This window comes from Zophobas morio, unplaced genomic scaffold (assembly GCF_036711695.1).
Source record: "Zophobas morio isolate AGI-343-1 ecotype UQ-CSIRO unplaced genomic scaffold, CSIRO_AGI_Zmor_V1 ptg000029l, whole genome shotgun sequence".
NCBI lineage: Eukaryota > Metazoa > Arthropoda > Insecta > Coleoptera > Tenebrionidae > Zophobas > Zophobas morio.
Genome location: NW_026972134.1, coordinates 5298418 through 5316860, shown reverse-complemented (window position 1 = coordinate 5316860; position 18443 = coordinate 5298418).

Here is an 18443-nt window from a genome sequence, read left to right as displayed (position 1 = left end):
AAATTTTGTTTATATACCTCATAAAAATTGAAGGACTATTACAAAATCCGAAAGGCATTCTTAGATATTCGTACTGCCCCATAGGTGTGACAAACGCTGTGTACTTTGTCGAATCATCAGTTAACTTGACATGATGGAAGGCGCTTTGTAGGTCTAATTTAGTGAAGAACTTTTTATTCTTTAAACTATCTAACTGATCGTCGATCAAAGGTAAAGGATATCGATCCCTAACAACTAGTTTATTCAACTCCCTAAAATCTAGACATAATCGTAATTCACCGGACTTTTTCTTAACTAAAACAATTGGAGAAGCATACGGGGAGTTGCTCTCTCTAATTATGCCCTGTTTGAGTAAATCATCAAGTATAACTTGTAACTTGTCCCTTTCAAAAAATGACAAACGCCTTGGTTGGAAATGAAATGGGGTATGCTCAGACTTTACAATAATTTGGGCTTCAAAATCTATTGCAGGAATATCTGGTTCTTTAGCTACTATGTGCTGGTTTAAAATGTCATGCAGTTTAAAATTTATGACTGGGTCAACATCAGGATTAACAATAAAGTTTTCATCTGGGGTTTTAAAAATATCCGGATCTATTAACAGTAATTCATTTGAGCCAGAAGGTTTGATAAATGGTGGTTCGTCAGCTATTTTATTCAAAATTACCTGCTGGTTATTAAATTTAACCTCTAAATTAGGTTGAAACAAGAAATTTCTTCCCAAAACCAAATCGGCCCTCATTGTCTCAGGACTGACAATATGAAATAAAGTACTTAACTGAATAGAATTAAAATGAACAGTGCCCTCATATAACCCTAAAATATCTACCACAGACGAATTTATACCAGAATAACTAATACAAGAACTGTACGCCTTCCTAAATATTACTGGCACAAAACTGTCTTTAATTAATGATATAGGACTACCTGAATCTAAAACGTCATTTAACTCCCATGGACAAATCCAAGGATCCAATTTCACGGCTATGCTGCAGTCTGCTGGTGCCACTTCCTCAATCAGCAGAGTTGATGGTCCTGGACGCTCTGTATTGGTAAAAGTGGTGGAACGTCCTACTTCAGGTTTCGATGGACATTTGTTTGAAAAATGTCCCAGTATTCCACATTTATAACAGGAGCCCTTTTCCCTCCTTGGCCTTGGGCAGTGCGCTGCTATGTGCCCACTTAAATTGCAGTTGTAACACTTTCTTGGCGATGATTTGTTTCCTTCTGATGATGATGTGCTTCGCTGTCCTGTTGGCATCACACTTCTATTTACTTTTGTCACTGGTGGGGTGGTCTTTGTTCTAATGGTTTCATAGATCTCCAATTTCTTTTTGAACTCGTGCAAGGTACTGGCACCATATAAAACAACTTTATTGGTTAATGAATCATTAATCCCATCTATGATGTACTGAATAAGTGCCTCAACCTCTACATTTCCTCGACTAGCCAACTCCCTCATGCTTAAAAAATACTCGTGGACATCCTCATCCTTTCGTAAACTTCGTTCCCTTAATAATTGATGCAACTTAGCACTATTTATCTTCTTTCCGAACTCACTCTTAAGTTTTTTCTTTAACTTTCCCCATGTGCTAATATTTGTCTCACTTTGAACATAAATCTTAGCCAAACCTCTTAGTGATTTCTTTGCAAAAATCAATTTTTGCAAGTCATCCCATCCAAATAAAAGGGCAGTCTCTTCAAAGTCTTGAATCCACCTCTCAACCGGATAAGAACTCTTCCCATCAAATGTGCGCAGCGAGTCTTCAACATCCCTAAAACTTAAAATGAACCTTTGGGGCGCTGCTACGGGGGCCTGTTGGTCTTCCTCTTCCACTTCATCCTCAAGGTCGGATTGTTCATCCTCGTCAGCGTCATCAGCCTCGTTTTCCGCAATTAAATTCTCCAAATTTGATAAAGCCATACAAATGCGCCGTATAAGCGTTGGTTTCTCACCGGAGTAGTCCAATTTTATAACATTGCACGCCGCAATTAAATCAGCCAACGGTATGTTTTGCTCCACATACGCAACTTTGTCCTTAAATTCGTCAGAATCCACACCGAAGTTGAATCCAGGGAATTTTCTTAAGTTTCCTCGGTTCTGCCTACCTGCGTCTTCTTCGAACACAATTTTGTGCAGAGCCTTCACAGCGTTTACGGATGCTGACTTAATGTTGTCCCGAATCTCGGGAATCTCCCCCAACGTGGACATTTTCAACCATAAACATAACCTCTAAATAACACGTGGTGATCTTCCCGCTGTTCGCCTTATTTCCTTAAAAACCAATTTCTTCCTTGACGAATCCCACTTCTGAATTTGTAGGTGGCTGTAGCGTAATTATACAGGGCGTGCAGGATTTGTATCTAAAGACTTATAATTATTAAAAATATATTTACGACACATCTTACTTCTACGACGGCTGGAGGACGAAGGGCAGAGTCGCAGCTCATCGCGCACGATTACCCTTCCTCATCTTACAGTTCATGGCGCGAAATTTAAATTTAAAAATTTAGCGACTACATATTAAACATTCTGTTGTTTCGAGAGATCTCATAATCATCTACAGAACTCTTAACACTATGCTCCTGAAATTTTATTGGTTTTTTCATCTTTTTTGTTATAGAAATTTTGAAAAATCTTGATATTAGGATGGCCATGTGGGCGTGTTTTGGGTAGAACCTCTTTGACATTCCTGTTATGCAGATCTGGCATGTTTCAGATATCTAGAAACTGCAAAGCTGAAGGTAATGTTTGGACATAGCAGTTTTCACCTATTGTAGGGATGAAGATCAAGGCTTTCAGTTGTGTTTTTTCAAGAGAAAAGCACCGGTCACAAACCATGTCTGCACAATATTTTGACGATTCCTTACAATTTACAAACAGAACTTTCGCGGGATCACAACTTTGGCAAAATTATTTACTGCAAAAACTCATTAGGTACTCATAGTGTTCGTTAACTGTGATAAGACTTGCTCTGCCATTGTCCATTACGTGATTTTTCACAATTTTTACCTTCAGGGTACCTATAAAAATGTAATTTTTTAAATAATTACCGTGTTCATTGGTTTCGACAAACTTAACCTCACTTTTTGGATTTCATTATTTGAAAAATTATTGCTTCTTTGCAAAACAGACCAGATGATTTATTCTGTTCAACTCCAATCGACTTTCCAAGGTGTAATTCATGACAAAGCCCTTAAACGTTTTTCTGACAATTTACAATTTTTGAAACTGAAATGTATTGCAGTGGCGTTCACAAATGCTCGATAACACTGCAACCCTTAATGCTCTGGCCTGGCGTCTTTTCGTGTCTATTTAAAATGAAATTAAATCGCAAACCTGGCATGTCAATTTTTGACACATTTGATAGATTTGTTTCGACGTTCGTGACATTTCAAAAGAGTTGAAACACGGCTGTAGAATATAAGGTTGGTACACTAAGGGAAATTTGGTGGAATAGAATATGGTGGTCCTAGGAGGCTTAGGCGCGATTACGACCGTATCGCCATCTGTGAAATACTATTACGCACTAACATCTTTATGAATGAAATTTTTCACTACTGCAGTGCCAAATTGACAACTGACAGGCTGCCAAAACTGTCATTCTACTTCTAGTTGATGTATTATGAACTTATTGATAGAAATTACTGTTTAAATTAGTTTAACGAGATCGCCAATTCAGAGAGGAACGTACATTTACATAACAAACCTCGGAAACCGCAGATTTGTTTGATATTTCAAGCACTATTGTTTCATGTAAACGTGATGTAAACATTCATTTAAACAAGCATGTGCGGTGACCAGGTAAACACAGATTCTTTCGAAAAACAAGTACTATTTAAGAACTTTTCGGTAACTGATTACATTAGCTACTGCGATTTTGCCGAATACGTTTTTTCAAAAACCTCATACAACACCCCTGATCACGTTCCTAACTTTCAAATCTACAAACATTTCTCACAACATTTGAAGAGTAGGAACGTGATCAGGGCAGGGGTGTCATACGAGAGTTTTGTAAAAACGGTTTCAGAGAAATCGCATAGTGGCTTGTGTAAACAATGATCGAAGACGCTTCCAAAATATTGAACGTTTAACATAAAAAATATTATTAAATGTCAAAGTTGTCATTTATGTCGGTATAATCGTGTCCTTTTGATGTGGCAAAAGTTAATGCCTCTAAATACCGTAAGAGGGACCCATTTGACAACGCGCGTCATGGCCAACTGGTACGGAAAGAAATTATTCCACCTACCGGAACGTGAATGAATGAAAGATACTCAACCTATCTATTCTACAGCCGTGAGTTGAAATCATTTTGGTGATTAGCGGCACGAGAAAAATTTCAATTGTTTTTCATAGGTGAGTTGACTACAGTATTTTATAATGACCCTGTATTTATGGTCACTAAAAGTGATTCTTTTGGTGAAGTGTTGTTTAATTGCTGTTCCAACGGTAGAAGTTTGTTTACCAACTTTAAACTTAATAAATAATGCGTTTTGGTAATTTTTTGAAACGAAAGTTGTTTTCTTGAGTTGTTGGTAAAGTAGTAATCTGTACCACATACCGGCCGAACACGCCGACAAACGCCATGTTTGTTTGATTTTCCCAAGGCCAACTGAATCCATCACACTTGGCGCGTGATAAGGCCAAGTCACTCCCTAAAAATGAGGTTTTCACGAAGCAAGCCTTGGAGTTTAGAAAGTGGTGTCCTCTATCCCCAGTCATAAAAACCAGTATAAAACCGTAACTTCCCAACCCAAATGCGAAGGGTTTTGACTCCCACGATTTTTTTTTACTATTGTTAATGATTGTTGTCTATTACTCATATTATTAGTGAAAATAAAACAGCAGAATCTTCTGATGAAATTGCAGATTTACGAGAAAATTATAACACCTTAACTTTGGAACTGCAAAATGAAAAGAGATCGCATGCCCGCTGTGCTGCAGAATTTAAAAAAATTGAAAACAAGTTGAAAAAACATTCACAAAGCATCGAAGCACTGGAAAAAATTTACACTGATGCAGAGAATTCAGATGAAAAAACCATATTTTTACTAGATCTTCTTCATAACTATAACAAGAAATCTCCTAGATGGTCCGAATTGTCTGTTCGTCTCTGTACAGTGTGGAGATATTGTTCACCGAAGGGTTATGATTTTTGCCATAAAAATTTAGTTAAATTACCATCCAGATCGACGATAGTTAGACACCTTGGTAATTTTAATGGACAAAATAATTTAATCAAGGAACGTTTATGCGCAGAAGCATCCCGTTCCAAGATTATGTTCGTTAATTATTGACGACATGTCAATAAAAGAAAAAATGTATTACAGTAGAACAGAAGATTATATTTATGGTCTTGAAACCATTAACTCCAATTCTATCACAGAACATCCCAAAGTTGCAAATAAAATGGCGTGTTTTGTGGCAAATGGTCTGTCAGCATCCTTCACTATCGTAACTGGGTACTTTTTCCATTCTTCAATGCCGGCCTCTGATTTTCATTCTTTAACTTTGCAAGTTATTAAACTTCTTACAGATTGGGGTTTTATGGTATTACGCATTGTAACAGATAACCATCCGTCCAATGTGGCTTTGTTCAAGAACTTGTGTGGAGGAACTCTAGAAAATTATTTTAATCACCCATATCTTCCTATGCCCATATTTTTATCATTTGACTATTGCCATGCCATTAAAAATGCCAGGAACCTTTTTTTTAAGTCATAATATGAATTCGACAACCGGTATTATCTCCTCGTCCTATTTAAAGGCCTTATACGGTTTGCAAAGAGGATGGCCTTTAAAACCCGTCAGATATCTTACAAAAAAGCATTTCTATCCTTCAAATCTTGAAAAAATGAATGTTTTGCGGGCTGTGCAGATAGATATTCTCCCCAACGGTTACCTCAGCACTAAAATTATTAAAAGAAGAGAAATATGAAGACTTTGTTGATAGTGATGCAACTATTTTGTATATGGAAAATATGTTCCATTTTTTCAAGTCCATAACATCTCAAGTAGAAGACATTACATTCATGCATTAGATAGCAACCTTGCCCCATATGTAAACATTTCAGATCAACGCCTCCATTGGTTGAATACTACTTTCCAAAATTACATAGATGATATGCAGTCCACTTCAGCCAGCACAGGATATAAATGTTTAAGCAGCGAAACAGCACATGCTCTAAAATTTATTGTAAAGAGTACATTTTTATGTGTCCAATTTCTTCTGACACAAGCTGGATTTTATTATGTGTTAACTCGCTCATTTAGTTCAGATGCTGTGGAAGCGACATTTTCGCATATTCGTTTAAAAGGAGGCTCAAATGATACTACTGACGCTCGTGCAGCTGAATATGCCTTACGACAAATTTTAAGAACTGGAATTCTAAAATCTTCGTCATCTGCCAACACTGCAAGAACTTTAAGTCACATCAGCCGCAATGAACTCTCCCATCAAAGATCAACAGTTGCTGAATTTGCCGAAGAAGATGTAGAAGAATTATTTTTGCCTACGGATTTACGCTTTAAAATCCATTCCTTACAAAGAAATGAAATACCTGAAATGAATCTCTATTCTGCATCAGTAGCCTTTTTATCTGGATATATAATAATGAAATTACAAAAAAAATCAATGTCATGACTGCATTGCCCCATTAGTGTCAACTACAATGCCTGGACCTCTCTTGAAATTAATAACTCTTCAGGATCATGATGGATTAGTGTATCCGAATGAACTTTTTGTGGGGCTTGTAAAGAGAATCGCCGATGTAATACAGGACATTTTACCTTATTTAAAAAAAGAAAAAACATGCGGTCAACTGATCAAGATTTTACAGCCCACTTTACAAAAACATTATTTATTGGTTTGTAGGCAGCACCAAAATGAGATCAGCATTATGGTTTTGACAATAATCGCAAAACCAGCTTTGTCCAACATTTGCCTAGAAAAGACTGATTCATTAAAAGGAAAACTAATTTTAGATCACAAACCTCAAAGCAGAAAAATCTCAAAAGTATAAATAATTTACTTAATTCTTGTCAGTTTTATTCTAGTTTTGTCCATTCTCTTTTGTTTGTGGTAATTGACCCTTTTCCTGTAAGATCGTAAAACTTCCATAGTGACTTTCCGTGCGCACGCATCTTCAAAACCACGTATCCGGCACTCCGGCAGCAGAGCAAAGGCCTGTGACAACAAACCGCTTTGACAGAATGCAACCAGCTACACATGCGTAATCTATCGCTCATTGGTTAATTTTAACTTGGCGCTCCAAAAATCTGACTTCGCCTGCGCGATGTTGTCTCACTCTGTATCATTGGAATTTATATAATGTCTACTCACTTTGCTTACAGGAAAAGGGTCATATTACTGTACTTTGAATTAAAAAAAAAAAACGAATGACAGTAAGTGACACAAAATGTTTACTAGAGTGACGCTGACGATAATCGTAATCATTAAAAGTTTCACAAGGTGACGCCACTTTCTAAACTTGTCATAATCTTTCAAAAGCCGAGTGACTTGGCCTTATGACGCGCCAAGCGTCATGGATTCAGTTGGCCTTGAAATTTCTTAGGGACTTTGCGTTCTATATTATGGTTTTATTTTATCTATGTCGATTTCAGGCAAGAGGCGACCTCTTTGAGAGGGTAGTTTAACAACTATTCCAGTTTCCTTTACACATAACAATCGATTTAAATTCAATAATCTTTTTTTCAGGAAAAATAAACAAAATTTGTTGTTGACATTTCACTGTCAACGCTTTGAAAAATTTGTCAAAAAAAAACATCTACAACAACTTTTGGAAAATAAGTTTGTAGAGATTTATTCGGTGATTATAATTTTTGATCACGCCATTTATCCAACGGATATTGTTGGATAACAATTTTGTAAACTTCAGGACATTAAGTGTCATTAACAATTATAATTAATAATTATTAATTTTATGTAACAATCTAATTATAATTAGATTGTTACATAAAATTGGTTCTGCCAATTTAAGAGAGGGGCGTAGGTGAGCAGAGCTTAAGCCAGCTAATGAGCCAATCACGGCACGAGAATTCGTAAAAATTTGACTTGCCCCACTACTACTGCGACGTCTCCAGTTTTGGTGTCACTATTTGAGTAAAAATAGGGTGAAAAGAAAGGAACTTTTTAACTTTGTCATGTGGGGGTTAAAATCCGTTTGTGCAATTCGTGCGAAAAGAAAATTGTGTGTTGACTTCAGTTAATTAAAATTTGGTGCTAGTGAAGTTGCCCAAAGAATTCTTTCATTGTCGTACACCAAAATTCACAGGTAACTCAAAAATTGTCAATCCTGAATACTCTGACGTGTTGAGTAATTTTTTTTCAAAAGCCAAAAATCAACTTACTCCAAATAGGTCACAAATAATGTTGATAAAATGTTTTGTTGAATTAAGCCTTGCCATTTTCCAAATTTAAACGTGTTATTTCTTTCTCTTGTTCACTTTCCAAATTTAGGAACATGAAGAAAATTTATTTGAACTTTATTGTTTGTTTAAATCGCTTGCTGAGAGTTCTATAACATGAACGAAAAATCTAAAATGCGCAGTTAAGAAATTGGTTTCCAAAAAAGTTTCACCATAAATACAGTACATAAAAAAAGGGGAACGAATTTAATCACATCCAAAATTTGAACGCATAATGAGTAAAGGGCAGTATACGATAAGGTTCCAAATTCGGCCTGGCATTAATTACGGTTATATCTACACCTAATGAAGCAACTTGGCTCCGATGATTAATTTAAACCAAAACATCTAAAATAAACTCAAATTCTACGATTTACATCAACAAAAAAGAAAAATATATCAAAAATTCATTGAAGTCTGTACCGGTTTCGTGAAACTCCAGCATTTAAATATTTGCATTTTAACAACATTTTCAAACACGGGACTGACTATGCTAAGATCATTTAGGACAACACATGACAAAAAATTAATAATCTAAAACCTCCCGTTTTGGAGATCCAGAAGGTGGGAACTCTGGAATAAGTCTTTCTGAAAGAAGTGACTGCATATTCGCAGCATGATTTATATTTGCACACATGTTGCTGAGACAAGTTGGAATAACACATGAAAAAATTGAGGATTAGCCCTCTCTTGTTTTTAGAGATCCAGAGGGTGGTAAATCTGGAATTTGTCTTCAGGTAAGGAATGACTGTATACTCGCAGCATCATAGATGTGTGCACACAAGTTGCTGAAACAATTTAGAATAACATATGAAAACATTGAGGATTACCCCTCTCCTGTTTTATAGATCCAGAGGGTGGTAAACCTGGAATTGGTCTTTCTTTAAGAATGACTGCATACTCGTAGCATCGTAGAACTTTGCACACACGTTGTTGAGACAATTTGGAATAATATATTAAAAAATTGAGGATTAGCCCTTTCTTGTTTTAGAGATCCAGAGGATTGTATATCTGTAATTTGTTTTCTCGTAAGGAATGACTGCATAATTGTAGCATCATAGAATTTTGCACACACGTTGCTGAGACAATTTAGAATAACATATGAAAAAATTGAGGATTAGCCCTCTCTTGTTTTGGAGATCCAGAGCATTGTATATCTGGAGTTAGTCTTCTTGTAAGGCACGACTGCATAATCATAGCATCATAGAATTTTGCACACATGCTGATGGGACAATTTAGAATAACATATGAAAAAATTGAGGATTAGCCCTTTCTTGTTTTGGAGATCCAGAGGATTGTATATCTGGAATTTGTCTTCTTGTAAGGAATGACTGCATACTCGCAGAATCATAGATGTTTGCACACATGTTGCTGAGACAATTTAGAATAACATATGAAAAAATTGAGAATTAGCCCTCAATTATTTTGGAGATCCAGAGGGAGGTAAATCTGGAATTCGTCTCTTTTTAAGAATGACTGCATACTCGCAGCATCGTAAAACTTTGTACACACGTTGCTGAGACAATTTAGAATAACATATTAAAAAATTGAGGATTAGCCCTCTTTTGTTTTGGAGATCCAGAGCATTGTATATCTGGAGTTAGTCTTCTTGTAAGGCACGACTGCATAATCGTAGCATCATAGAATTTTGCACACATGCTGAAGGGACAATTTAGAATAACATATGAAAAAATTGAGGATTAGCCCTTTCTTGTTTTGGAGATCCAGAGGGTGGTAAATCTGGAATTAGTCTCATTTTACGAATGACTGCATACTCGCAGCATCGTACAACTTTGTAAACACGTTGTTGAGACAATTTAGAATAACATATTAAAAAATTGAGGATTAGCCCTTTCTTGTTTTGGAGATCCAGAGGGTGATAAATCTGGAATTTGTCTTCTTGTAAAGAATGACTGCATTATTGTAGCATCATAGAATTTTGCACACACGTTGCTGAGACAATTTAGAATAACATATTGAAAAATTGAGAATTAGCCCTCTTTTGTTTTGGAGATCCAGAGGGTGGTATATCTGGAATCAGTCTCTTTTTAAGAATGACTGCATACTCGCAGCATCGTAAAACTTTGTACACACGTTGCTGACATAATTTAGAATAAAATATTAAAAAATTGAGGATTAGCCCTCTCTTGTTTTGGAGATCCAGAGCATTGGATATCTGGAGTTAGTCTTCTTGTAAGGCACGACTGCATAATCGTAGCATCATAGAATTTTGCACACATGCTCACGGGACAATTTAGAATAACATATGAAAAAACTGAGGATTAGCCCTCTCTTGTTTTGGAGATCCGGAGGGTGGTAAATCTGGAATTAGTCTCTCTTTAAGAATGACTGCATACTCGCAGCATCGTAGAACTTTGCATACACGTTGTTGAGACAATTTAGAATAACATATTAAAAAATTGAGGATTAGCCCTTTATTGTTTTGGAGATCCAGAGGATTGTATATCTGGAATTTGTCTTCTTGTAAGGAATGACTGCATACTCGCAGAATCATAGATGTTTGCACACATGTTGCTGAGACAATTTAGAATAACATATGAAAAAATTGAGAATTAGCCCTCTCTTATTTTGGAGATCCAGAGGGTGGTAAATCTGGAATTCGTCTCTTTTTATGAATGACTGCATACTCGCAGCACCGTAAAACTTTGTACACACGTTGCTGAGACAATTTAGAATGACATATTAAAAAATTGAGGATTAGCCCTTTCTTGTTTTGGAGATCCAGAGCATAGTATATCTGGAGTTAGTCTTCTTGTAAGGCACAACTGCATAATCGTAGCATCATAGAATTTTGCACACATGCTGAAGGGACAATTTAGAATAACATATGAAAAAATTGAGGATTAGCCCTCTCTTGTTTTGGAGATCCAGAGGGTGGTAAATCTGGAATTAGTCTCATTTTACGAATGACTGCATACTCGCAGCATCGTAGAACTTTGCACACACGTTGTTGAGACAATTTAGAATAACACATTAAAAAATTGAGGATTAGCCCTTTCTTGTTTTGGAGATCCAGAGGGTGATAAATCTGGAATTTGTCTTCTTGTTAAGAATGACTGCATTATTGTAGCATCATAGAATTTTGCACACACGTTGCTGAGACAATTTAGAATAACATATTGAAAAATTGAGAATTAGCCCTCTCTTATTTTGGAGATCCAGAGGGTGGTAAATCTGGAATTCGTCTCTTTTTATGAATGACTGCATACTCGCAGCACCGTAAAACTTTGTACACACGTTGCTGAGACAATTTAGAATGACATATTAAAAAATTGAGGATTAGCCCTTTCTTGTTTTGGAGATCCAGAGCATAGTATATCTGGAGTTAGTCTTCTTGTAAGGCACAACTGCATAATCGTAGCATCATAGAATTTTGCACACATGCTGAAGGGACAATTTAGAATAACATATGAAAAAATTGAGGATTAGCCCTCTCTTGTTTTGGAGATCCAGAGGGTGGTAAATCTGGAATTAGTCTCATTTTACGAATGACTGCATACTCGCAGCATCGTAGAACTTTGCACACACGTTGTTGAGACAATTTAGAATAACACATTAAAAAATTGAGGATTAGCCCTTTCTTGTTTTGGAGATCCAGAGGGTGATAAATCTGGAATTTGTCTTCTTGTTAAGAATGACTGCATTATTGTAGCATCATAGAATTTTGCACACACGTTGCTGAGACAATTTAGAATAACATATTGAAAAATTGAGAATTAGCCCTCTTTTGTTTTGGAGATCCAGAGGGTGGTATATCTGGAATCAGTCTCTTTTTAAGAATGACTGCATACTCGCAGCATCGTAAAACTTTGTACACACGTTGCTGACATAATTTAGAATAACATATTAAAAAATTGAGGATTAGCCCTCTCTTGTTTTGGAGATCCAGAGCATTGGATATCTGGAGTTAGTCTTCTTGTAAGGCACGACTGCATAATCGTAGCATCATAGAATTTTGCACACACGTTGCTGAGACAATTTAGAATAACATATGAAAAAATTGAGGATTAGCTCTCTCTTCTTTTGAAGATCCAGAGGATTGTATATATGCAATTAATCTTCTTGTGCGGATTGACTGATGATCGTAGCATCATAGAATTTTGCACACACGCTGCTGAGGCTATTTGGAATAATATATTAAGAAATTGAGGGTTAACCCTCTCTTGTCTTAGAGATCTAGAGGATGGTAAATCTGGAATTGGTCGCTCTTTAAAATTGATTGCATACCGGCAGCATCATAAAACTTTGCTCACACGTTTTTGAGACAATTTAGAATAAGATATTAAAAGATTGAGGATTAGCCCTCTCTTAGTTTGGAGATCTTGAGGATTGTATATATGGAATTAATCTTCTTGTACGGAATGACTGCATAATCGTAGCATCTTAGAACTTTGCACACACGTTGTTGACATAGTTTACAATAACATATTGAAAAACTGAGAATTAGCGCTCTCTTTTAGAGATCCGGAGGGTGGTAATTCTGAATTTGTTTCTCAGAACACGATATTGCATACTCGTAGCCTCAAGAAATTTTACAAAAGTGCTTCGGAAGCAATTCAAGACGAACTATTCAAAAATTGAGATTTCGCTCTCCTTTGTTTTGGAATTAAAGAGAGTGGAATAACAGAAATTAGTCGTCCTGAAATTAACGACGGCATCATCGCAGCATCAGTGAACTTTTCACAAATGTTTCTAAAGTAATTCAGGACAAAATATTGAAAAATTGTGAATTCGCCTTCTCTTGTTTTGCATATACTGGAGATGGTAATACCGAATTAGTCATTCAGAGTACAATAACTGCATACTCGCAGCATCATGAAAGTTTGCACAGGCGTTCTTTGGGTAATTCAAGACAAAATATTAAAAAATTGGGAATTCGCTATCTTTTGGTTTGAAGTTAAAGAGGGTGGAATATCAGAAATTAGTCGTCCTGAAATTAACGACTGCATAATCGCAGCATCATGAAACTTTGCATAAATGTTCCCGATGCAATTCGGAACAAAATCCTGAAAAATTGAAAATTCGCTTTCTCTTGTTTTGGAGATCCAAGTGGTGGTAATTCCGAATTAGTCTCTCAGAAAACAATTACTGCATACTCGCAGCATCATGAAACTTTGCACAGGTTTTGTCGAGGCAATTCAAGACGAAATACTAAAAAATTGAGAATTCGCCTTCTTGTGCTTTGAAGAAAGTGAGTAGTCCGGTCAAAATCGACATAAAAATAGTGATCAAATAACAAAAACTCCGACATAGCTGAATTTTGGTAGAGACCTTGGGTACCCTAGTAGAAATAAAGTCCCAAAAGTCCCCATAGATCCCATGTGTGCTAAAAGTTATTCAAGGTCAAAAATAAAATTTTTGGTTTTGTGGATTTTTCTCGAAAACGGTAAACTTTATCAAAAATATAGTTCATACAAAAATTATAGAGCATTATCTACAAAAATGGTCCTTATACTTGTTTCCCTATAAATCATCATTCCTAAGATATTGCTGTTCTAAAAGTTGAAGGAGTTACATTCTACATGATATGCACACATTTCCACACCACCTGTGGGTTAGTGTACTTGGCGCGATTTTTTTAATGTGGTTTCCCCAGTAGGCCTACGATCTCTTATGACGGAGTTTCATGGGAAAATACTGTATTTATTGCATGATGATTATTGATTTTGGTATTGATATAGTTGATTGATTTATTAAACTATAGTTCTAATTTCTGTTTCCATTTTAATCTGATTCATGCTCTTCAAATTCGACATCAACAGTCATATCTTCTTCAGTTTCTTCCTCTTCTTCCTCTTTTTCTTGCTGGATGTCCATAAATTGTTCAACTGAAGATGAATCAGCTGTCTTGATCGTTATCACATGAATCTTCGTCTGTCGGATTCTGTTGGACATTCGAGCAAGAGTGGCCTTGGCAATTAGTGCACGGTGGTGAACACAACAACCCTACTCTTCTACAGCCACATCTAGTACAGCAACCTTTTTTGCAATTGCAAAAAATAATGTTTAGGAGTTTTTTAGGAGTACCTATAGCTTGAATCCAAAGTATTATCTGTTAGTTTCCAACCCCAGTCTTCGAGGTTCATTTGTTAGCCTAGCCATGTCTGAACTTGATAGTATACTCGATACAAGTGTTGATGAGCAGAAGCCGATGTTGGAGGAAGACACGATAGTTGTACTTGTTTCTTATTTCGTGTTTTTTTTACAAAAGTTAAATTGCTATACGTGTCGATACAATTAATTTTTTTGGAGCTTCATAAACAGCAAGGAGAAAGCGACTTCCTGTTGTGATCATCGTTTGAGGAGCCGAGTCAATTTCTTCAAATACTTTAGCGCAATCAAGTTCTTTTTACTTCCCGAGCGTAAGCAAAGGAAGTATTGTAATCGAGTCCGTCGGCCGACTCTCTACTTTTACGTTTTCTCGATCTTTCATGACCCCTAGAAGACGAAGAAATAGGTCTCCCATTTCCGTCTGTATGTCCGTCTGTCCGTCCGTCTGTCCGTCCGTCTGCCCGTCTGTCCGTCTGTCCGTCTGCCGTCCCGGATTTTTATTAGACAGATAATCTCCGAAAGTACTCGACCGATTGTTGTGAAATTTTGTACTTATATTAAGAATATCATGTAGATGGTAAAACGCTAACCAAAATTTGTCTAATCATCCCCACCACTAATGCGATGACGTCACTTCAAAATTGTACATAGTAAATGGGTTTTCAATTGTATAAAATAACATAGTCCTACACATGTAGTTTACAACTCTGAATCGATTTTTCACCCGAAACGTCCAGATTTTTGGAAAAAAATCAAAATTATAAAACAACATTTTGTAATTTAATTTTTAATCTGCTAACCAGAATGCTTTGAAATGTTGCAGATGTTTTAAGGCTATAAAGAGCATCATAAATCTTTAGTCAAAAAATATTTGCTTATCCCCTCCAAAAACTTGATGACGTCAGCTCAAAAGTTTGCCGAATAAATCGTATCTAAAATGTACAAAATATGATGAGTCTGTACTTGTGATTTATCATTCCATTCATATTTTTGGATTTGCATATGCAGGGTGACTCAAAAAAAATAATGAAGGCGTAAATTTATTTTATCGATTTAATCAGGAATTACAAAACCGAATGGTTTGAAATCTTGGGAATATTTTAAAGTTATTATAAGCATGGTAAACTTTTGTTCAAAATGTATTTGTTCATCCCTCCTAAAAAAATTGATGACGTCACCCTTAAATTTTGCTGAATAAATCCTATCTAAAATGCAAAAAATATGATGAGTTTGTACTTTTGATATATCATTCCATTCATAAAGTCAATTTATTTTATTGATTAAATTAAAGGCAACACTTATTGTTAGTATTACACCCCAACCAACCCAATTTGGTAGACACAAAATTTGTTAAAGGAAAAACTCGGTTGAAACATAAGGGTAGCACGCTTATTTACATCGACTTTAACATTACAGACCTGCATTTGTTTTATGCGCTCACTTGGTTCCGCGAATGTGAAATAGACATGTTAATAATCAACCAATTGTGAATTTCACCGTCAAGAATTAAAATAAAACCCAATGTTTTATATAATAAGCGGAAGTCGAAGCAATAAAACCGATGGTCGTTTTGTTTACAGTTTCTCTGTTTGACTCTCACGTATGCTGTTACGCTTGTCATCTTAAATTAAGAATGTTTATACATAAACGATTTTCAGTTGCCTTTCATATTACTAGACAGCGGATTTTTGTCGGGCTACGTCACGATTATAGGTGGGGACGCGCTGGATCGCCGGGACTCAGTAGCGGGTGATAGATAATCACTGAATTTAATCAGTACTAATTCCATAAATATAATTAACGATTTATTAATCAAACGGCTAAGTAAATGAGAACGGGAATTAACAGCAGAGTGCAACGAAACAGCGTTATTCTAATCTAAAATAAACGAAGTGCAGTCCGCAACCGCAATGAATTCGCATCCCGTACGAGCCGTACCGAGTTTGGCCTTGCCTAGCCCGACAGAAATCCGCTCTCTAGATATTACACACCGGCGCCGTATACGTGAGTAAATTGTTTCGTTATTTTATTGATTTTAAGAAATCAATATTCAAAACGACCCAATTCATTTTCCCGAAAATTTGGGAATACAATAATTTTATTCTTAGTATTACACTACATCTATCCCAACTGATATACGTGTCCTTGCAAAAATGTTGATGACGTCATCACATTTTTTTTTTAAATTCCCACTACAAAAATGTAATGAGAAAAAAAAACACAATAGGCATGGAGTCGTCAAGTTTCCGACAGCGAGGGAAGTACTGTCTAAACTCTTTAGACCAATTTTTTTCAAATAATTTCAGTACTGATGTTTAACCCCTTCTGAACATTGCTGATGTAGTATCGCAACCGGTTATTGCAGGTAACAATAAAACATGGTTTTAGCATTTTGGATAAGCAGATAAACTTCTTGAAGAATATATTTCTGTTTGCTGTTGAGCCTTTCCAGGTTTTAAAAAGTAAATAATTTTATCAATCTATGGTAGAAGGGACTGGCTAAGGGACTGAGTTTCTTTTGAGTGTATATACTCAGAATTAGTTAGTAGTTATTTATTATATTGTTCGTAGTTATTTTACACATGTAAGAGACACGAATGACATTTTTAGTTATATTAAGAGTCTGACTACGTATATACGTGGAATTTGTGTGCATATCATGTAGAATGTAACTCCTTCAACTTTTATAACGGCGATATCTTGGGAATGGTGATTCTTAAGAAAAAAGGACCATTTTTGTAGACAATTTTATGGTCTACAATTTTTGTCTGTACTATATTTTTGATAAAACTTACTGTTTTCGAGAAAAATCCAAAAAACACAAAAATTTTGACTTTTGACCTTGAATAACATTTTTAGCACACGTGGGATCTATGGGGACTTTTGCCCCTTTATTTCTACTGGTGAACCTAAGGTTTCTACCAAAATTCAGCTCTGTCGGAGTTTTTGTTATTTGAAATGTCTATTATGACCGGACTAAAGTGGAATAACAGAAATTGCATAATCGTAGCATCATAAAAAATTTCACAAATATTCTGGAGGCAATTCAGGACAAAATGAAGAGACTAAATCGAAATTACCACTTTCTAGATCTCCAAAACAGGAGAGGGTTTATGCCCTCTTTTTTAATATTATGTTCTGTACTGTCTTATAAGGAACATTTGTCTAAAGTTTTATTATATTATCACACTGCGATGATGCAGTCGTTACTTCCATGACGCCTGATTTGAGATATACCACTTTCTGGATTTCCAACAAGAAAGGAAAAACTCTCATTTTTTAGATTTTTTATCCTTAATTGCCGCGACAATATTTATATAAAGTTTTATAATATTCCGCTAATGCTCTCGTTACTATCAGGACGACTAACTTCTGATATATCACAAAAGAGGGCGAATTTTCAATTTTTTTATAATTTCTGCTTAATTGTTTCATGATGCTGCGAATGTGCACTCATTATTTTCTAAGACCCTAATTCAAAATTACCACTCTCTGGATCCCCAAAACAAGAGAGGGCGAATTCTAAGTTTTTTAATATTTTGTTCTGCATTGCCGCGGGAATATTTCTGTGAAGTTTTATCGCTCTGCGATTTTGCAGTTTTTACTTTCCGGACGGTTAGTTTTTGATAAACCACTATCTGAATCTCCAATAGAAGAGAAGGAGAATTCTCAATTTTTTTCGAATTTTGTTCTAAATTGCATGAGAAAGATTTGTGTAATGTTTTATGATGCTACAATTATCCAGACCTCACTTTCAAGTTAGCTAATTTTTGATATAGGTACCGCTCTCTGGATCTCCAAAGTGAGTCCTCAATTTTGTAATAAGCTAATAAGTTGTTCTTAGTTATTTTGGCAACGTTTTTGCAAAGTTGCAAAATTTCGTTTTTAAAATTATCCCTTTCTCAATCTATTGAACAACTAGAAAAAATGTGTATAACTT